Source organism: Phyllobates terribilis, unplaced genomic scaffold (genome assembly GCF_046119375.1).
Source record: "Phyllobates terribilis strain yellow unplaced genomic scaffold, ASM4611937v1 Scaffold_5__5_contigs__length_657084704, whole genome shotgun sequence".
Classification (NCBI taxonomy): domain Eukaryota; kingdom Metazoa; phylum Chordata; class Amphibia; order Anura; family Dendrobatidae; genus Phyllobates; species Phyllobates terribilis.
In genome coordinates this window covers 507,816,768-507,836,543 of record NW_027362765.1, presented here as the reverse complement: position 1 = coordinate 507,836,543, position 19,776 = coordinate 507,816,768, and the positions used below count along the sequence as shown (strand labels likewise).

At 43.2% G+C, this 19,776-nt stretch overlaps 1 long non-coding RNA gene across 1 annotated transcript in view; it reads right to left on the bottom strand.

Annotated features, from left to right (window-relative positions):
• Positions 1 to 280: 280 nt before the first annotated feature.
• The window catches only part of LOC141271299 (uncharacterized), a 28,936-nt gene continuing 9,440 nt past the window's right edge, over positions 281 to 19,776 (bottom strand). Inside the window, exon 3 of the long non-coding RNA XR_012321884.1 lies at positions 281 to 779. This is a non-coding gene — a long non-coding RNA (uncharacterized lncRNA). The remainder of the gene's footprint in view (positions 780 to 19,776) is intronic.

Sequence of the window (19,776 nt, the reverse complement as noted above, 5' to 3'; positions counted from 1 at the left end):
GTTAATTTTCTCCTTTCAGCGCGCTCTGGGCAGGTTAGTAACGCTATTATCCTGTAGATTAACCCCATATCTGCTGGTTAATAGTGTTTTTCTAGTGACAGGTTCCCTTTAAAGTTCATTTTCTCCCAAGTGTTTTCTGTAAATCAGCCGGGCACTTTCATAACACTATTATCCTGCAGATTAACCATCTATCTGCTCAACCTCTCAGGTCTCCTTTAAGAGCTTCCCTGCCGCCTGCTCTCTCACTAGATAGAACTGTTACCTCTGAAAACAATCTGACTGATCCACATGGCTTGGTCTTTCTTTGACTCACTCAGAAACCTTCACTGAACTTGCACTTGCACATTTTGGGCCTTTTAGGCTCCAGAGCTCGGGTGCGATTGCAACCCTGGCACCCATTGTAGTTACGCCCCTGCCTATAACTGCTGAACCCCTCTCCAATAAGCCCCCCTCCTGACAGCGCTCGTCTTTGGCAGAAATCACATAGGCCCTGATTCATTATTGCTGTTTCTCCATTTTTCTGGAGTAATTTGCTCCTTATTAGTGGCTTTAGTATTTGCGCCTTATTTGCTTTATGTTTTGTGCCACTTTTTAAGTTGTCTTTCTTTTTCAAGTCTTTTTTCATTTTCTTGACAACTTTGCTTATCCAGATGTTTTAGATTCATGAATTGCGACATTTACCAAATATCACATTCTTTTGGGCATTTCTCTCCAGTTCTGGAGGAATTTTCAATGTCGCACATTTCGGTGACTTTTTTAAAAAATTGCGAGTTTTGGTGCTGAAAAAGAGAAAAAACAATTAAAAACAATAAAAAGCATTTTTGCTTTTCCCAAAATTAATGGACCGTGTAAATCCATATCATGAATGCCGATACATTTGAAAGCAATGATGGGAAAGGGAGCCGTCAGGTATTGTTCCCTCTTCCATCATTCCCCCTCTGAGTCTGAGCTCTGTGACGTCTCAGCATAGAAGGCATGATGACATTACTACAGTGCACCCTCTGTGCTCAGCAGTGCAGGGGCTGGAGATGCGAAGGATTAGGGAGGGGTGAGTGTTTGTTTATTAATTTTATATGTATGGAGGACTATATGGGGCCCATAATACTATATGGAGCACTATATGGTGCCCATAATACTGTATGGAGGACTAGATGGGGCCCATATCTGTATGAAGCACTATATGGGGCCCATTATACAGTACTAAGGACTATGTGGTGCCCATAATACTGTACGGAGGACTATGTGTTGCCCATAATACTGTATGGAGCACTATATGGGGAACATTACATTGTATGCAGAACTATGTGGGGCCCATAATATTGTATGGAGGACTATGTGGTGCCGATAATACTGCAGGGAGAACTATATGAGGAACATTATACTGTATGGAGCACCATGTGGTGCCCATAATACTGTGTGGAGCACTATATGGGGAACATTATACTGCATGGAGCACTATGTAGTGCCCATAATACTGTATGGAGCACTATGTGGTGCCCATAATACTGTATGGAACACTATATGGGGAACATTATATTGTATGGAGGACTATGTGGTGCCCATAATACTGTATGGAGGACTATGTGGTGCCCATAATACTGTATGGAGCACTATATGGGGAACATTATAATTGTATGGAGGACTATGTGGTACCCATAAAACTGAATGTCCCAAAAAAGACTCAGGAGCTCATGCATACAAAAGTAAAAGACAGTGTCCATGCCAGGGTGTTCAATTGCAAAAGAGGTGTTTATTCCGCCATCCCAAAACACACAATGTTTCGACCCTGTGTGGGTCTTTGTCAAGGAGCTCATGCAGTTTGAGTGTTTAGAAAATAAATCTCAGACTAAGGGCCCAGAAAGCAGCATATTCCGACATGAGAACGGCCGGTCTTGATGAATCGGAGCTAAATCTTTATTTGTCCATTTCAAATGTAATAGAAATGTGCTGGCTGCAGTGAGGAGGTCATGTGACTGCAGGTGATTGGCAGTTACTGATCGCTCCTGACATCTGTAATGTTATCATTTGTATCTCAGGTGACAGTTGGGAGAGAGCGACGCAGCGACTTGTCTACAAGGAGCATCCGCAGAGTTTTTAGCTTCAAAGGCACTGTGTTTTGGCATTTTTTCCTTCCCTTCCCATTTGTACCGTCCCCCATTTCCCCTTTTTTCATTTTTGCAGGATTTACCGGATTCCATCATCCTTTACTGGTCATCGTGTGGCAAGTATCATTCTCTGTGCCCCATATACAGTTCACAGAGCACAATACATTCACATTACACAATGTATACACAGAGGGAGGAGCGCAGCTGTTCGCATTATTTGGTTGGGAAGGAGCTGTATAACAGATTTATAGCTTTAGAGTTGTAAAATAAACATTAAAAGTGTGCATCATCCATCAGAGGTATCTGTTAGCTTATATGTCCCAGCGTATACATTAAATGGATGCCTAAATGTGATGTAAAAATAGTCTAACACTGGCCAAAGAAGGAAAGGGGACAAGGGAGCAGGAGAACTCTATATGTGTATACACACAGCAAGCTTTATAGGAAAGTAATGTGGAGAACTGAAATTACCTGTATAATAAGTGTGTGTTCTTATATCTCAGACATTAGCGCCAACAGACTAATTGGTAACAAAACTGGTATAAGGGTCAAGAAAATAATAATTAAGTCAATATAGCGAGTCATAAATAAATGTCATAAAAGATGAACTTTATTGATGAAGTAAAAAGGTGCAGTGGATATACAAAAAATAGGAAGACAGCGCAGATCACACATATAAATAGCAAAATGTAAAGGAGGCTGACTGCTTAGTATAAAATCACAAATATAGTATATTAGATGTAACCCTCATCAGAAATATATATAAGCAAATATGTGTAAAAATACATATCTAATATTGATGATGCAATCAGAAGATACGGTGTGTATGGTGACTAAATAATGGTCAAGTATACAAGATTGGGGTAAAAGGTAAATATATTCCCATACATGGCACGGTCAAATAGTTGGCATACACTCAGGATGGATGGGAAAAAATGACTTTAGTACATACTTGGTTCACAGCACGAGCTGCCTTACGATGTGCCCACCCCGACACATCACAGGAAGAGGGAGAATAAAAATGCAGCACTAGCCAATTGGAGAGGGACGCAGAGTGTAGTGACGCATGCGTGCACTGGTGAAGTCCGGGAGCTTGCCTCGACCCACGTCACATGACCGACCATGACACAAACTGGGTTGCGGCGCCGAAGGGCTCGAAAGATACAGGAAGAGGAGAGCCGGCCGGGCACCAGACGAGCCAATGTGCAAAAGAAGTCTAGCATTCATAGTTGAGAAATCAACGTGATTAGTTGGAGAGTAATACTCACAAAAGGCCACAAGATGGTGCAAAAGAGCATGGTATTAACTGTATACAGCACAATGGAGAGACAACATTATGTGATATTATGACAAAAGGATATTAATATTGCCATAAATAAGATACATATTATTGCTAATATCTATAGTGACAAATATAAAAAAAAATATGAAATGGAAAATAATGTAATTAAATAAAATAAAAGTATAATATAATGTAATAAAAAAGTGTGTCATTTATGAATGCGTGTGAAGAGAGAAAAAGAATATATATAATATTTATATATCCAAACAAGCAATCATGGGTGAACGTGAATAAGGGAACACATAGATCAATGTTTATACCACTCAAAGTGACATGATTTCATTACATTAGATAAGAGTAAATACATGTATGTGAATCCACAATGTAAAATGTGTACGGAAATAAAGGGGAGTAATGGGTGTGGAAAAAGGGAAGAAGGGATGGATAGATGGGGAGAGGGGGAAAAGAACGTCTAAGTACCATATTTTGTGGACTATAAGACGCATCGGACCATAAGAGACACCTAGGTTTTAGAGGAGGTAAATAGAAAATAAAATTTGAAGCAAAAAATGTGGTCATGATGCAGTTATGGGGGTTCTGCTGCTGCCACTGTTATGGAGATAATGTCCCCCAATTCTGTATTTATGTCCCCCATCTTGGTGTATATGTGGACCATCCTTGTCCCATCCTGGTATATATGATCCCCATCCTGATATACAGTATATGGCCCCCATTCTGGTATATATGATTCCCATCCAGGTATACAGTATATGGCCCCAATCTTGGTATATATGGCCCCCATCCTGGTATATATGATCCACATTATGGTATATATGGCCCTTCTTCCTGTTATATATGGCCCTCCAGCCTGGTATATATGTCCCCCCATCCTGCTATACCGTGGGGAAAAGACGTATTTGATACATTGCCGATTTTGCAAGTTTTCCCACCTACAAAGAATGCAGAGGTCTGTAATTTTTATTGTAGGTGCACTTCACTTATGAGAGACAGAATCTTAAAAAACTTACATTGTGTGATTTTTAAATAATTAATTTGCATTTTATTTCATGAAATAAGTATTTGATACAATATAAAAACAGAACTTAATATTTGGTACAGAAACCTTTGTTTGTAATTACAGAGGTCAGACATTTCCTGCAGCAGGGATTTTGGCCCACTCCTCCATACAGATCTTTCAGGTTTTGGGGCTGTCTCTGGGCAGCATTGAGTTTCAGCTCCCTCCAAAGATTTTCTACTGGGTTCAGGTCTGGAGACTGGCTAGGCCACTCCAGGACCGTGAAATTTCTTACGGAGCCACTCCTTAGTTGCCCTGGCTGTGTATTTCAGGTCGTTGGCATGCTGGAAGACCCAACCACAACCCATCTTCAGTGCTCTTACTGATGAAAGAGGTTGTTGGCCAAAATCTCGCGATACATGACCCCATCCATCCTCCCTCCCTTCAATACGGTGCAGTATTGCAGTCCACTTTGCAGAAAAGCACTCCCAAAATATGATGTTTACCCCACCATGCTTCACAGTTGGGACGGTGCTCTTGGGGTTGTACTCATCCTTCTTCCTCCAAATATGGCGAGTGGAGTTGATGGCAAAAAGTTCTATTTTGGTCTCATCTGACCACATGACCTTTTCCCATGCCTCATCTGAATCATCCAGATGGTCATTGGCGAACTTAAAACGGGCCTGGAAATGTGCTGACGTGAGCAGGGGGACCTTGCATGCCCTGCAGGATTTTAATCCATGACGGCTTAGTGTGTTACTAATGATAATGTTTAATACTCTGGTCCCAACTCCCTTCAGGTCATTGACCAGGTCCTCCTGTGTAGTTGCGCTGAATCCTGACCTTTCTAAGAATCATCCTTACCCCATGAGGCGAGATCATACAATGTGATTTACTGTTTATTATGTTTCGATTCTGTCTTTCACAGTTGCAGTGTACGTACGATAAAATTACAGACCTCTCCATTCTTTGTAGTGGGAGAACTTGCAATATCGACAGTGTATCAAATATTTATTTTCCCCACTGTATATGTCCCACCCATCCTGGTATATATGTCCCCACCCATCCTGGTATATATATCCCCACTCATCCTGGTATATCTCTATCCTGGTATATGTGGCCCTCCATCCAGGTACATGTGTTGCCCATCCTCGTATATATGTCCCGTCATCCTGGTATATGATCTCCATCACGCCGCACACATAAAATAAATAAACCATTCTACTCACCTTCCCTTCGCGTCCTCTTCTGATGCTGGCAACTGACTTCAGCGTGTAAGTGTCATGACGTCAATGCCATGTGTCCCCACATGCCAACGTCAGCGGCCGGAATATTCACTGCTCCCCACGCCCGGGATTATGGGCATGGGGAGCAGTGAATATTAATTTTCCTTAATAGCGGACACACGTGATCGTCCAGCCACAGCTGGAATCCGGCGTCTGCGGCTAACACGTGCACCCTATATTGAAAAAAAAAAAATGAACTGCTCCACACTCCCACAGTCCCACCCACCTCTACGTCCTGGCTTCAGTGCAGAGAGGTGGACGGTATTATTGGCATGGGGAGCGATGCATATTCATTTTCTTTAATAGCAGGCACAGGTGGTAGCCCCAGCACTGGCTCCTGCCTCCAATGACCCTGCTCCTGCCTCCCTTGACTCGCTTCTTCGCCGCTGTCCACCCCCCCAATTCCACAGCCACAGACAGGTACATCATAAGATTGCCCCTCCTCCACTTTCCTCCAATTTTTTTGGTGAAAAGAGCATCTTATAGTCTGCAAAATACGGTGTATGAAAAACACAAGGACACAGTAAAACAAACGTATAAAAATACTCTGTTGTAAAAAAGTAACAGTAAACAGCAAGTGCTGGTAAAAATGTGATAAAAAAAGGGTATTTGGTTGACATGTTTTTTTTGCAAAAAATGTATACTAAGCCACTCTACCCATGTCAAGGTGACCCACATCAGAGCAGTCCCTATCTGACGTATTTAAAAACTGATCATGTGTATAGTACCTATATGAGCAGATCTGACAGGCAATGTCCATGTGGACACGCTACAGAGAATGGCATTTATGTGCATGGCCCACAAGGGAGGGGTGGAGACCTCCATAATCTTTTAAATACATCAGATAGGGACTGCTCTGATGTGGGTTACCTTGACGTTGTTAGAGTGGCTTAGTATACATTTTTTGCAAAAAAACATGTCAACCAAATACCCTGTTTTTTATCACCTTTTTACTAGCACTTGCTGTTTACTGTTACTTTTTTACAACAGAGTATTTTTATACGTTTGTTTTACTGTGTCCTTCTGTTTTTCAGTCTTTTGGTGGTGTGAACACTGTCCTTCAGACTTGTTCACTGTATGCATGGCTCATGTGTTTGTATTCAAAATGCGGTATATGTAAAACACCTATATGAAAATAACTGAGTATAGAGGTCTCACATAAATTGAGAGTAGAATAAATGGTGGAAGGTGTAAAAACCAAAGAGGACACAGTAACGCAACATTGTGCAGTAATATATAGAAATTGTATATCTACATAGATGGTAAAATTGCGCATATCAGATGGTTCAGAGGGACAGTGAATGACGATGAGAATGATGTGACAATACATCGCAGTCACTCCCAGAAACTAAGGGCACAGTCACAGTCGGCCAAAGTAATCATGAGGAAGTGAGCGGCCACAGCTCTGACTTCCTCTTGATTACATGTACATGACTCGCCCAGGGGGATATGGGGGACTCGGTACCCGGGCCTTTACCTTCTTGGGATGTCACGGCGGTCTGCTCCCGGGCCCGTACCCTGGGGTCACTCTTTAAAAGGGGTTTGGTTGCTTGGGGAGATGGATAACTGTATTGTCTCGTGACGCCACCTGTGGTTCCTGGTAATGGGTACCGGCGCTGCTGCAGACCTCTGGAGCAGATGTTAGGGCAGCTTGGTTGGTGCGGCTCTCTACAGGCAGAGCACAGCTCCAGGGCAGTGTAGGTGCAGATGGTGATGCTGGGCGTTGTAGTGCAGGAGCGACAGCATGGTAGTAATAACTGACAGAAGCAATGGGGTGCAGTCATCCGAGTTTACTCACAGTTCTTTAGGTTCTTCAGATGGCACTGTACAGGTGTCAGCCTCCCACGTCGCGCTGCGTTTACCAGGCAGGGGTTCAGCACTCCCTCAAGTATCTCAAGAGCACTTAACGGGACCCCTCTCTTTATGTTCCTTTCTTAGCCGACTTCCCGAACTGGGTCTCTCCCTCCTGCCCTGCGCCTCGCCACACAAAGTCCCGATCGGGTACCTTGAGATCCGACTGGGCAACTTGAAGTTCCCGGACCTGACTTGGTGCCCTTTTCGGACCTTTGGACCCTGAAAGTGCAGAAGCCTCCGGTTTTCCAGCCGAGACCTGAAGTAACTCGGCTAGTCCAGGGACCGGTGCCCTTCTTGCGGCCTGATCCCTCTGATGCCTGGGAGATTCGGGCGTACGGGTGCCATCCTGCACTCACCGTACCCCCTGGGATCCATTCTGTTACTGGAGCCTTTCTCCTCCGCTCCCCTCTCACTCTTGGGCCTCTCTTACTAGGCCCCACTCTGGAGCAGAGCTCCTGAAGAGACTCTGCTCCTCAGACTGCTCCTCTCCTCTTCTCTCTCACTGAATCCACCCCTACACATGATGGCTTCCCTTCTTATATATATCTCCAAGTGCTCCCCTGTTCTGCGTCCTCCACCCACACCCACTACTTGGTTCCCCCTCACTTTTGGTTCCCCCCACTCCAGCCAGGGACGGGGCAGCAGAAGAAGTGCATAATGCCCTTCCAGCCGGCCTGGAGTAGTGTAGTGTTGAGTGCAGGTGTTGGGGTCCCGGGCAGTACTCCATACTTACCTGAGAGAAGGAGATGCCACACCTCTGGGTGAGGTGCAGTACCTCTGTGGCAACTGAACTCTCAGGGGTGCCACATACATTCAAGGTGAGGACAGTGACACCAGCAATGATTGTGCACTGGGCTCACAAGTCATAACAACCTCAAGTGAATCCCGGGAGAGCGAATGCTGACAACACTGGAAAAGTGCCGACACGAGAGGTGAGTATGGGAGTTTTTATTTTCATGGTGGCAAACATTCAAATTGAGAAGGGGTTGTCCCAATAGTGGACACCCCCTTTAAGCTGATGAGTAGTGAATACCACATATATTTTTGAATAGCGGCATGTGGCATAATAAATGGCTTTTGTGGTACAAAATATTTGATTATTGATGTTAAAATGTTTCAGTCCTGTGGAATCACAAAAGGTGTAAGTGCGTTCAATGTTAGGACAGGAAATGCATCTGCCACAAGGTGAACATCCCCGACGAGGGCGGACATTATCCAAAAAGATGATTGGATCACTGTGGTAGTGACTTTCACCACATGGTCACGGAGGTTTTTACTTCTCCGAAAGGTGATACTAGGTCTATTAGGTAAGTATTTGGATAGAGTAGAATCTGCCAAAAAGGATGGGCCACGATTTTTTATTTCCTTTTCAAGGAGGCTTGGGAAAACTCTTGATTTTACAGTTATATTACAGTATTAACTATGGGCAATCAGACAATCCAAGGTCCAAATCCCCCAAAAGGATTAAAGAAAAAAGTAAAAAAAAATCTAAAGAATTATAAAAAGTCTAAAAAAGTCAATCACACTCCCTTGCTTCCATTAAAAATAAAGATATTTAAAAAAATAGATAAACATATTTGATATCTCCACATTTGTAAAAGTACAATCTATCAAAAAAATTAATTAACTGTAGAGCAATGGTCTCCAACATTTCTTACATTGAGAACCACATTCAGCTCTGAGAGAGAGTCACAAGCCACATCCAGACCCCAACCTGTCCCCTGACTAGTGACATCCAGCTCCCACTCCCCCTCGCAGTAGTGACACCCAGAGCTCCCATGACCAGCATGACGGCCAAGCTTTCACACAGAAATCACACTAAGGCCTCCTTCACACATCCTGGTAATTCCTGTACATCCGTGTGCTATCCATATGTCCATGTGTCCGTGTGCCATCTGTGTGTCCTTATGCAGCATCCGTGTTTTGTACAGGAAAAAAACGGATGCTATTTAAACTATTTATTTTTAAAGTTTAATTGCAAGAAATTTAACAACACAGGACTTGCAGGAGGGAGAACAGATGATAGATCGATAGATAGATGGATACATAGATACATAAATACATGAGCGATATATATAATCAGTGCTTTGGGGTTGTAGCTTACTGTACATGTAATTTATTCATAAATGATTACATTTAAAAAAAAATGGCGTGGGATCTCCCTACATTTTATTAACCAGCAGAGGGAAAGCGGACAGCTGGGACTGATGTTTATAGCCTGGGAAGAGGATAATACCCATGTAGCTTCCCAGGCTATTAATATCAGCTCACAGCTGTATACTTATTCTTTACTGGTTATTAAAATGGGGGACCCCCCAAAAAAATTATGTGGGCCCCCCCCCTATATTAATAATCAGTAAAGGCTAGGCAGACAGATATTAATAGCCTAGGAAGGGGCCATGGATATTGGTCCCCTCCCATATTAAAACATCAGCTCTCAGCCACCCCTGAAATTGCGCATTCATAAGGTTCTGGCGCTTAGCCTCCACTCTTCCCGCTTGTCCTGATGCAGTGGCAAGTGGGGTAATAGGGTTGGGGTTGATGTCAGCTTTGTATCGGCAGCTGACATCAAGTCCAGGGGTTAGTAATGGAGAGGCGTCTATAAGACGCCCCCATTATTAACTCCAGAGTCAATAGTTGAATAAAATACAAATACCCAGAATAAAGTACTTTATTTGAAATAAAAGTTCACACTGTTTTACACATTTATTTAAAAATAAAAAACACATTTATACTCACCTTATGCTCATTCCTCTGAAGCCAAAGTCCCCTGTAAAAAAATCAAAAATAAAAACCAACCATGTTCCTCATACTGTCAATCACTGTAATCCATCTCTGTGATATTTAGTTTAGAACCTGAATGGTGCCTAGATGCGACCGTCCAGGGTGTAAACCAGGACACAATGAGCTGCTGCAACCGACGTCATAGAGGTTACCACCTGTCACTGAAGGTGTGTTCCCATGGGCAGTTCAGTGCAAGCCAGGACAATGAACTGCTGTGACCTCAGTGACATCACCGCGAGCACCATGAAAAATTTCTCACAGTGTTGCCCTGAGCTCACTGATCTCACTGCTGTTAACAGTGAATTGCGCTGAATATATGAGCTCAGCGCAACAGCGTGAAAAATTTCTCATGGTGCTAGCGGTGATCTCACTGAGGTCACTGTGACGCGCCCAGGGGATGGGGACGACTCGGCGCTTTGGCCTTGTTGTTGCCTGATCTCGGGGGATGTCGCAGTGGCCGGCTCCCGGGCCCGTACCCTGGGGTCACTCTTAAAAGAAGGGGAAAGTTAAATGGGATAGGGGAATGTTCGTGACGCCACCCGTGGTGTCTGGTGAGGATCACCAGCGCTGCAACAGTTCTCTGAGGCCGGTGTTCAGGCAGCTTAGTTGGTACGGCTCCCCAGAGGTGGAGCGGGACCTCAGGGCAGTGTAGAGAGAGTGTAGAGTAGAGCGTTGGCGGGTGCAGAGCCGCGGAGGAAAGAACAGACAGAGGCAGTAGTTGAAGTCATCCAAGCCTTTACTCACTTTGGTGATTACTCAGCTCAGAGCTTCTCTCTGCTGTCACACGGCAAGCTGCGGCCGCCAGGGTGGGGTTCAGCACTCTCCAGGTAGTTCCGGGGCACTTTACAGGACCCCCGCTCTAGTGTGTTCCTCTCTGGTTCAACTTCTCCCACCTTGTGTCCCCCACTGAGTCCCGTACAGGTACTGCAATGTCGCTTGTGGGTAACATGTTGCTCCCGGACCGACTGGGTGCCCTTTTTGGTGACTTGTGGTGAGAACGTGGCGTAAGGCCTGGTCCCTCTGGATAAACTCAGATTAGGGCATACAGGTGGCGACTCGGCTCCGTCCGTATCCCCCTGGGATCCACATAAGCCTCCGGACTTTTCCGACAGAGACATAAAGTGCAAAGTCAGATAATCGGGGACCGGTACCCCCTCTTGCGGCAGGGTCTCTCTGGCTGGGCCAGAATAAGGTATGCAGGTGGCGACTCCGCTCCGTCCGCACCCCCTGAGATCCTTTCGCCTGTGGAGTCTATCTCCTCTGCTCCCCTCCTGGGCCTTCTTGCTTGGACCCTGACCGGGGACAGAGACGTCTCGAGGCCTGAGACCGGGAACCGTGGACCCTCAGCCGGCTGCAGCCTTGTGCGGACTTGCCGTCCCAAGGACCCATGACCAAAGTTTACCTTGTTATAAAGATGGCCTCCAGTTATATAGAATTCTAATAAAGTGCTTAGGTAAATGCTTCCTCACCCTTACTCACTACGTGGTTCCCCCTAACTTTGGTTCCCCCCAACTCCTGCATTCAGGCCCGGGGCCGCACTATGGTGCATTAGGCCCCCTACAGAACTGGAGTGGTGTAGTGTTGAGTGTGTGGTTGGGGTCCTGTGTAGTACTCCATCCTTACCTGGGAGAGGAGATACCACACCTCGTTCTGAGGTGCAGTACCCCTGTGGCGACTGAACCCTCAGGGGCGCCACAACTGCAGTTCCTCGACCTGGCTTGCAGTGAACTGCCCGTGGGAACGCACCTTCAGTGACCGGCGGTAACCTCTATGACGTCACCGTTTGTTACTGAAGTTGCGCTAACAGCAGCTCATTGTGTCCTGGCTTACAGCCTGGACGGTCGCATCTTGGCACCGTTCAGGTTGTAAACCAGTGATCATAGACATTGATTACACTTTGATTAAGCAAATGAGCATAGGCATCTTAATAGATTGCCAGTAGTGATGAGCGAGTTTGCTCGTTTAACCCTTTAATCAAGCATGCTCGGGTGCTCGCCTAGTATTTGCAGCATGCTCGGCATCTATTTTTATCCGCCGCGGCTGCATGTTTCACGGCTGTTAGACAGCTGCGACACATGCACGGATTGCCTGTTTGTTAAGCAATCTCTGCATGTGTCGCAGCTGTCTAACAGTCGTGACACATGCAGCCGCAGTGGAGTAAACATAGATGCCGAAATACTTGGCGAGCACCCGAGCATGCTTGATTAAAGGGTTAAACAAGCAAACTCGCTCATCACTACTGGTAATCTATTAAGATGCCTATGCTCATTTACTTATTCTGTTTGGTGTCTTGATTTTTTGTTTTGCCCTATTTGTGTACTTTCCCTGATTACTCCTGATCATTTCTGCATATACTTATAGGGGTCAGGGACTTAATAATAATTGATGCACACTTTAATGTATAACATCTTTATCTTTTCAAACATGGACAGTGCATTGCTGTTTATTTAGTTACATTGACACACATCCAGGATTTTGTGATTACTACTACTTGTGCTGCACTTTATATTAGGGGTGTAATAGGGTCCTATATATCATATCCTGTCAATATATTATATATTTTTTGTAGACCCTTCCATATGTTGGATGTTAAATGTGTAATTGGGTACACACCTTATAATATATATTTTTGAGAGTTTTTAACTTCATCAATAAAGGTTATATTTTAGGGGCTATTTTTTGGTGGTTACTGAATAAACGTCATAACTGGTGTAAAATGCTGGGATCAGATGAGTAATAAATACGTCATGTTCAGAAAGTGAACTAAGTCCGCACCTCTGACTGCATGGCGCAGGGAAATACAGATTTGTGCATTGATCCTGTATATTGTACTTATGTGGTCGGGCACTCAGATATTGTATTCTCTGTTATATTTATTTACTCAGCACATTTCTAGTCTTATACAATGGGGAAAAAAAGTATTTAGTCAGTCACCAATTGTGCAAGTTCTCCCACTTAAAAAGATGAGCGAGGCCTGTAATTTACATCATAGGTAGACCTCAACCATGAGAGACAAAATGAGAAAACAAATCCTGAAAATCACATTGTCTGATTTGGAAAGAATTTTTTTTTAAATTTTGGTGGAAAATAAGTATTTCGTCAATTAGAAAAGTTCATCTCAAGACTTTGTTATATATTCTTTGTTGGCAATGACAGAGGTCAAACGTTTTCTGTAAGTCTTCACAAGGTTGGCACACACTGTTGCTGGTATGTTGGCCCATTCCTCCATGCAGTTCTGCTCTAGAGCAGTGATGTTTTGGGGCTGTAGCTGGGCAACACGGACTTTCAACTCCCTCCAAAGGTTTTCTATAGGGTTTAGATCTGGAGACTGGCTAGGCCACTCCAGGACCTTGAAATGCTTCTTACGAAGCCACTCCTTCGTTGCTCTGGCGGTGTGCTTGGGATCATTGTCATGCTGAAAGACCCAGCCTCGTTTCATCTTCAATGCCCTTGCTGATGAAAGGAGGTTTGCACTCAAAATCTCACGATACATGGCCCCAATTATTTTTTCATGTACACGGATCACTCATCCTGGTCCCTTGGCAGAGAAACAGCCCCAAAGCATGATGTTGCCACCCCCATGCTTCACAGTAGGTATGGTGTTCTTTGGATGCAACTCAGCATTCTTTCTCCTCCAAACATGACGAGTTGTGTTTCTACCAAACAGTTCTACTTTGGTTTCATCTGACCATATGACATTCTTTCAATACTCCTCTGGATAATCCAAATGCTTTCTAGCAAACTTCAGATGAGTCCGGACATGTAATGGCTTAAGCAGGGGGATACGTCTGGCACTGCAGGATCTGAGTCCCTGGCGGCGTAGTGTGTTACTGATGGTAGCCTGTGTAAAACTGGTCCCAGCTCTCTGCAGGTCATTCACTAGGTCCCCCCGTGTGGTTCTGGGATTTTTGCTCACCGTTTTTGAGATCATTTTGACCCCATGGGGTGAGATCTTGTGTGGAGCCCCAGATCGAGGGAGATTATCAGTGAGTGGTTTTGTATGTCTTCAATTTTCTAATTATTGCTCCCACAGTTGATTTCTTCACACCAAGCTGCTTGCCTATTGCAGATTCAGTCTTCCCAGCCTGGTGCAGGGCTACAATTTTCTTTCTGGTGTTCTTCGACAGCTCTTTGGTCTTCACCATAGTGGAGTTTGGAGTGTGACTGAGGTTGCGGACAGGTGTCTTTTATATTGATAACAAGTTCAAACATGTGCCAGTACTACAGGTAATGAGTGGAGGACAGAGGAGCCTCTTAAAGAAGAAGTAACAGGTCTGTGAGAGCCAGAAATCTTGCTTGTTTGTAGGTGACCAAATACTTATTTTCCACCAAAATTTGAAAAAAAATTCTTTCCAAATCAGACAATGATTTTCAGGATTTGTTTTCTCATTTTGTCTCTCATAGTTCAGGTCTAACTATGATGTCAATTACAGGCCTCTCATCTTTTTAAGTAAGAGAACTTGCACAATTGGTGACTGACTATATACTCCCCCCCCCCACTGTATTCTGGTCTCACTTTGTAACTTTATAATGGTGACTCTGGAATATGACATTCTTACATGTTTAAACATATATTTCTAATATCTGCCCAGGAACCAGCGATGTCCGGATCTACATCCTCTGATAGCGAGATGGACGATGCCGAGACCTACATGTCGATGATTTCTGACCTGCTGGACAGCTTTATAGAAAGTGTCAGTGCCAGGCTCCTTCATCTATTAGATTGGCTGTGTACTGTATATGTTTGATTTCATTCAGAAAAACAGATGATTTTCATCTCCATTTTCATCCATATGGCATTTATATGACCAAATACAATTTCCTATGTTAAAGAATTGTTGGTATCCATGAAAATCTTACACTATGTAGTAGTGTAAGATATATAGTACATACATATAGTATGTATATAGATCCATATTGGATCCAATTTTTTTGCGCTCTCATAGACTTAAATAGGCAAGTCTCATCTGACCTACAGAAGAAACTAATGCATGATAAGATGTGTTTTTGCATGCAGACTCGGTCCATTAACCCCTTCATGACTGAGCATTTCCCGTTTTTGCATTTTGGTTTTTTGCTCCCCTTGTTCCCAGAGCCATAACTATTTTTCAGTCAATATGGCCGTGTGAGGGCCTATTTTTTGCGGGATGAGTTGTACTTTTGAACAACATCATTGATTTTACCATATCGTGTACTGAAAAATGGGAAAAAATGCCAAGTGTGGTGAAATTGCAAAAAAAGCGCAATTCCACAGTTTATTGTTTTTTTTTAACCAAGTTCACTGAATCTTAAAACTGACCTGCCTTTATTATTCTCCAAGTCATTACAAGTTCATAGACACCTAACATGTCCAGGTTCTTTTTTATTTAATTGGTGAAAAAAAAATCCAAAGTTTGCTAAAAAAAAAAATGGCTCCATTTTCCGAGACTCGTAGCGTCTGCATTTTTCATGATCTGGGGCCGAATGAGGGCTTATTTTTTCCACGCGGAGCTGACATTTTTATTGATACCAGATTGGGCCTAGATCCAATGGTTTTGTCGCCCGTTATTGCATTTTATTGCAATGTTGGTCGACCAAAAAAACGTAATTCTGGCGTTTAAAATTTTTGTCTCATTACGCCGTTTGCCGATTGGATTAATTCTCTTTTTATATTGGTAGATTGGGCGATTCTGAACGCAGCGATACCAAATATGTGTTTGTGTGTTTTTTTTTATTGGTTTATTTTGAATGGGGCGAAAGGGGGGTGATTTAAAGGGAATCTGTCACCCCCTGGGACCTATCAGACCTCTAATATGGGCATACAGGTGAAAGAAATGTGAATCTATACTTACATGTATGGCCCATAGTAGAGGTTTGCTTGCTTTGAAATACATTTTAGTTTTGATAAGCTTCGCGTCCGGGGTACACAAAGAAATCCCCGCCTGTTAACTTAATTTCCATATTCCCCCTGTGACGTGCAGGGGAGGGGGGGAAGTATGGAAATTAAGTAGGTAGGCAGGGATTTCTTAGCGTCTCCTGGATGCAAAGCTTGTCAAAACTAAGTTAATAAAAATGTATTTCAAGGCAAGCAAACCGCTAATATGGAACATACAGGTAAGTATAGATTCACATTTCTATCACCTGTATGCCCATATTAGAGGTCTGATAGGTCCCAGAGGGGTCACAGATTCCCTTTAAACTTTTATATATATTTTTAAAAACATTTTTTTTATTACTTTTTGCTTGCTTCAATAGTCTCTATTAGAGACTAGAAGCAGCACTTACCTGATCGGATCTGCTGCATACAGGCGATGAGCAGATTGCCTGTATGTAGCAGAATTGCTCACTTGCTATGAGCGCCGACCACTGGGCGGCGCTCATAGCAATCTGGACATGACAACCTACTGGCAACCCATCAGTGACCTGCGATCATGTGACGGAGTCGCAGATGGGTGGGGTAAGTGACTCGCTTCTGGCATGACGATGTTAAATGCCACTGTCTGAGATTGACTGCGGCATTTAACTAGTTAACAGCCGTGGCTGTTGCAGGCACATGTCAGCTGTATAGATCAGCTGACATGTGCCCGGTTTAGCGCGGGCTCAGCGCCGGAGCCCACGCTGAACAGGGGGTGATGACGTGGTGCATACTATTATGTACATCAAAAAGGGGTTAAAAAAAAAACGCGCTCCTATCAACTAATCGAATTACATTGGTCCTAGCGCCGTCCGTGTGATTCATGTTTTTTCATGCACAGACCGAAATTAAAATTGTGTGAACTTGGCCTTACGATCAGAGGCTGAGTGTGTTTTGCCAGAGTGGTCTGCTAGTTTTGCTGTCAAAATGGCAGAAACTCTGCAGATCGGAACAAATCCTTAACCTGAATAAGAAAAGCAGTAATTTTCCAGATCCCACTGAGATTGTTGAGGAATTCAGCACAGATTATATTTGATAACGTGTGATGTGCATTGGGAGGGCAGATACATACAGCTCTGGCAAAAATTAAGAGACCACTGCACAGTTTTCTAAAAATCGCCATCTCTACATGTCTGACAGCCATTCCATTCCAGCGTCAGTTGAATTCCAACCAAAGTCCACCTCATTCTACTTAATGTGCTTCTGATAAGGTGATGACCTGAACCAAATCTTATGTAATGAGGGAAAGTATAAGAAACACTGCTGTGGTCTTCACAATCCTCTTGCAATAGGACAAGCTGGATGGCAAAACAAGTGCTAGGAATAGCCCAAAAGTAATTTGAATGAAAAAATAATTTTAACCATGCCAAAGGAGTTGAAAAGAAAAGTCTTGAGTGAGGAAAAAAAGGTCTCAATTCTGGTTTTACTAGCAGAGGGATACAGTGAGCATCATGTTGCCTCCATCCTTAAAATTTCAAGCAGCAGACATTGGGAACAACAAAGCTACAGACCGTCATCTTATTCGAATGTCACTCAGCAACCGCATGATGACATCAAGTGACCTACAAAATGAATTGCAAATGGCAGCTGGGGTGAAGTGCACGGCAAGAACAGTTCGTAACCGGCTCCTAGAGACAGGCCTCAAGTCATATAAAGCTAGAAAAAAGCCTTTCATCAATGAGAAGCAAAGGATAGCCAGGCTGAAGTTTGCCAGAGACCATAAGGATTGGACCATAGACGACTGGAGTAAGGTAATCTTCTCTGATGAGTCTAATTTTCAGTTTTGCCCAACACCTGGTCGTCTAATGGTTAGACGGAGAACTGGAGAGGCATACAAGCCATAGTGTCTTGAACCCACTGTGAAATTTGGCGGAGGATCGGTGATGATCTGGGGATGCTTCAGCATAGTTGGAATTAGGCAGGTTAATCTTTGCGAAGGACGTATAAATCAAGCCGCATACAAGGTTATCCTTGAAAAACACTTGCTTCCTTCTGCTCAGACAATATTCCCCAACTCTGAGGACTGTTTTTTGCAGCAGCACAATGCCCCATGCCACACAGCTAGGTCAATCAATGTGTGGAATTAAGGAGCACCACATCAAGACTCTGTCATGGACAGCCCAATCTCCAGACCTGAACCCCATTGAAAACCTCTGGAATGTAATCAAGAGGAAGATGGATAGTCACAAGCCATCAAAGAAGAACTGCTTAAATTTTTGTGCCAGGAGTGGCATAAGGTCACCCAAAAGCAGTGTGAAAGACTGGTGGAAAGCATGCCAAGACGCATGAAAGCTGTGATTAAAAACCATGGTTCTTCCACCAAATATTGATTTCTGAACTCTTCCTGAGTTAAAACATGAATATTGTTGTTTCTAAATGATTAAGAACTTGTTTTCTTGGCACTATTTGAGGTCTGAAAACACTGTTTCTTTTTTATTATTTTGACGATTTCTCATTTGCTGCAAATAAATACAAAATTTTTAGCTTTGAATTTCGGAGACATGATGTCAGTTGTTTATAGAATAAAACAACAATGTACATTTTACTCAAAAGTATACCTGTAAAGAGAAAAATCAGAGAAAATGAAAATTTTGCAGTGGTCTCTTAATTTTTGCCAGAGCTGTATAAAGGATGATCCGATTTGGCTATTGATAAAAATGTTTGTAACAGAAGCCACGTAAGTTACGTTTTTTAGATTTGTTACTAGAATACAGATAATACAGTTACTATTAATGTTTTTTTTTCTCATTGCAACAGATGAGAGACTCTGTGCTACAGATGACGGAATACTACGTAAGCGATATGAGCAGATCATATTATTAAAGTGTATTACAACTGCACCATAGAAACTTTCACTAGCGCGTTTCACACAAACAAATTGATCTTAGTCAAAGTTCACAGTAACTGAAGTCACAGTGCAATATATACTACCTGCTACCAATCACACACAAGGAGAAAAAACACACAAAATCACAGGAGAATAAGTGTGAGCGCCACGAGTAGTGTCAGATCTGCTGTGTTCAAGTCAGTCAGCGGAAATATTGTATATTTGGTCAGTTAATGAGAGTTAAATCATTATAGTTCACCGAGGTCACTCTGCTCCGTGAGACATGTACACAAAGTAATATTCAGAAAAAAGCAAAATTGTATGACTAGCCGCGTATTAAGCAACTGATTAAAAGGGCACAAAATTATATATATTTGTGTGTCGACAATTTTTGTTATATGAAGCATAAAACAAGTGCATCAAAACTAGAATATAGAAAAAACACGAATACACAGAAAAACACCAATAATATCATAGTGCAGATCTGAGAGCACCCAAACATTTTCCCAGTACAATTTGTAATTTTCCTCTTTTCTTCTATAAGGATCAGGATGTGGATGGTTATGACGACAATGACGGGGTAAGAGACTCATTGCCACCATGGTTTATATAAGTGCTCCCTTACCTATGGCCCTGCAGGCATCTCTAAGCTACAAATCCTCGTATGCAATAATATGAGGAATGTATAAAATGACTGAAATCAAAGGGGTTGTTCAGCCCTGGTGTAATT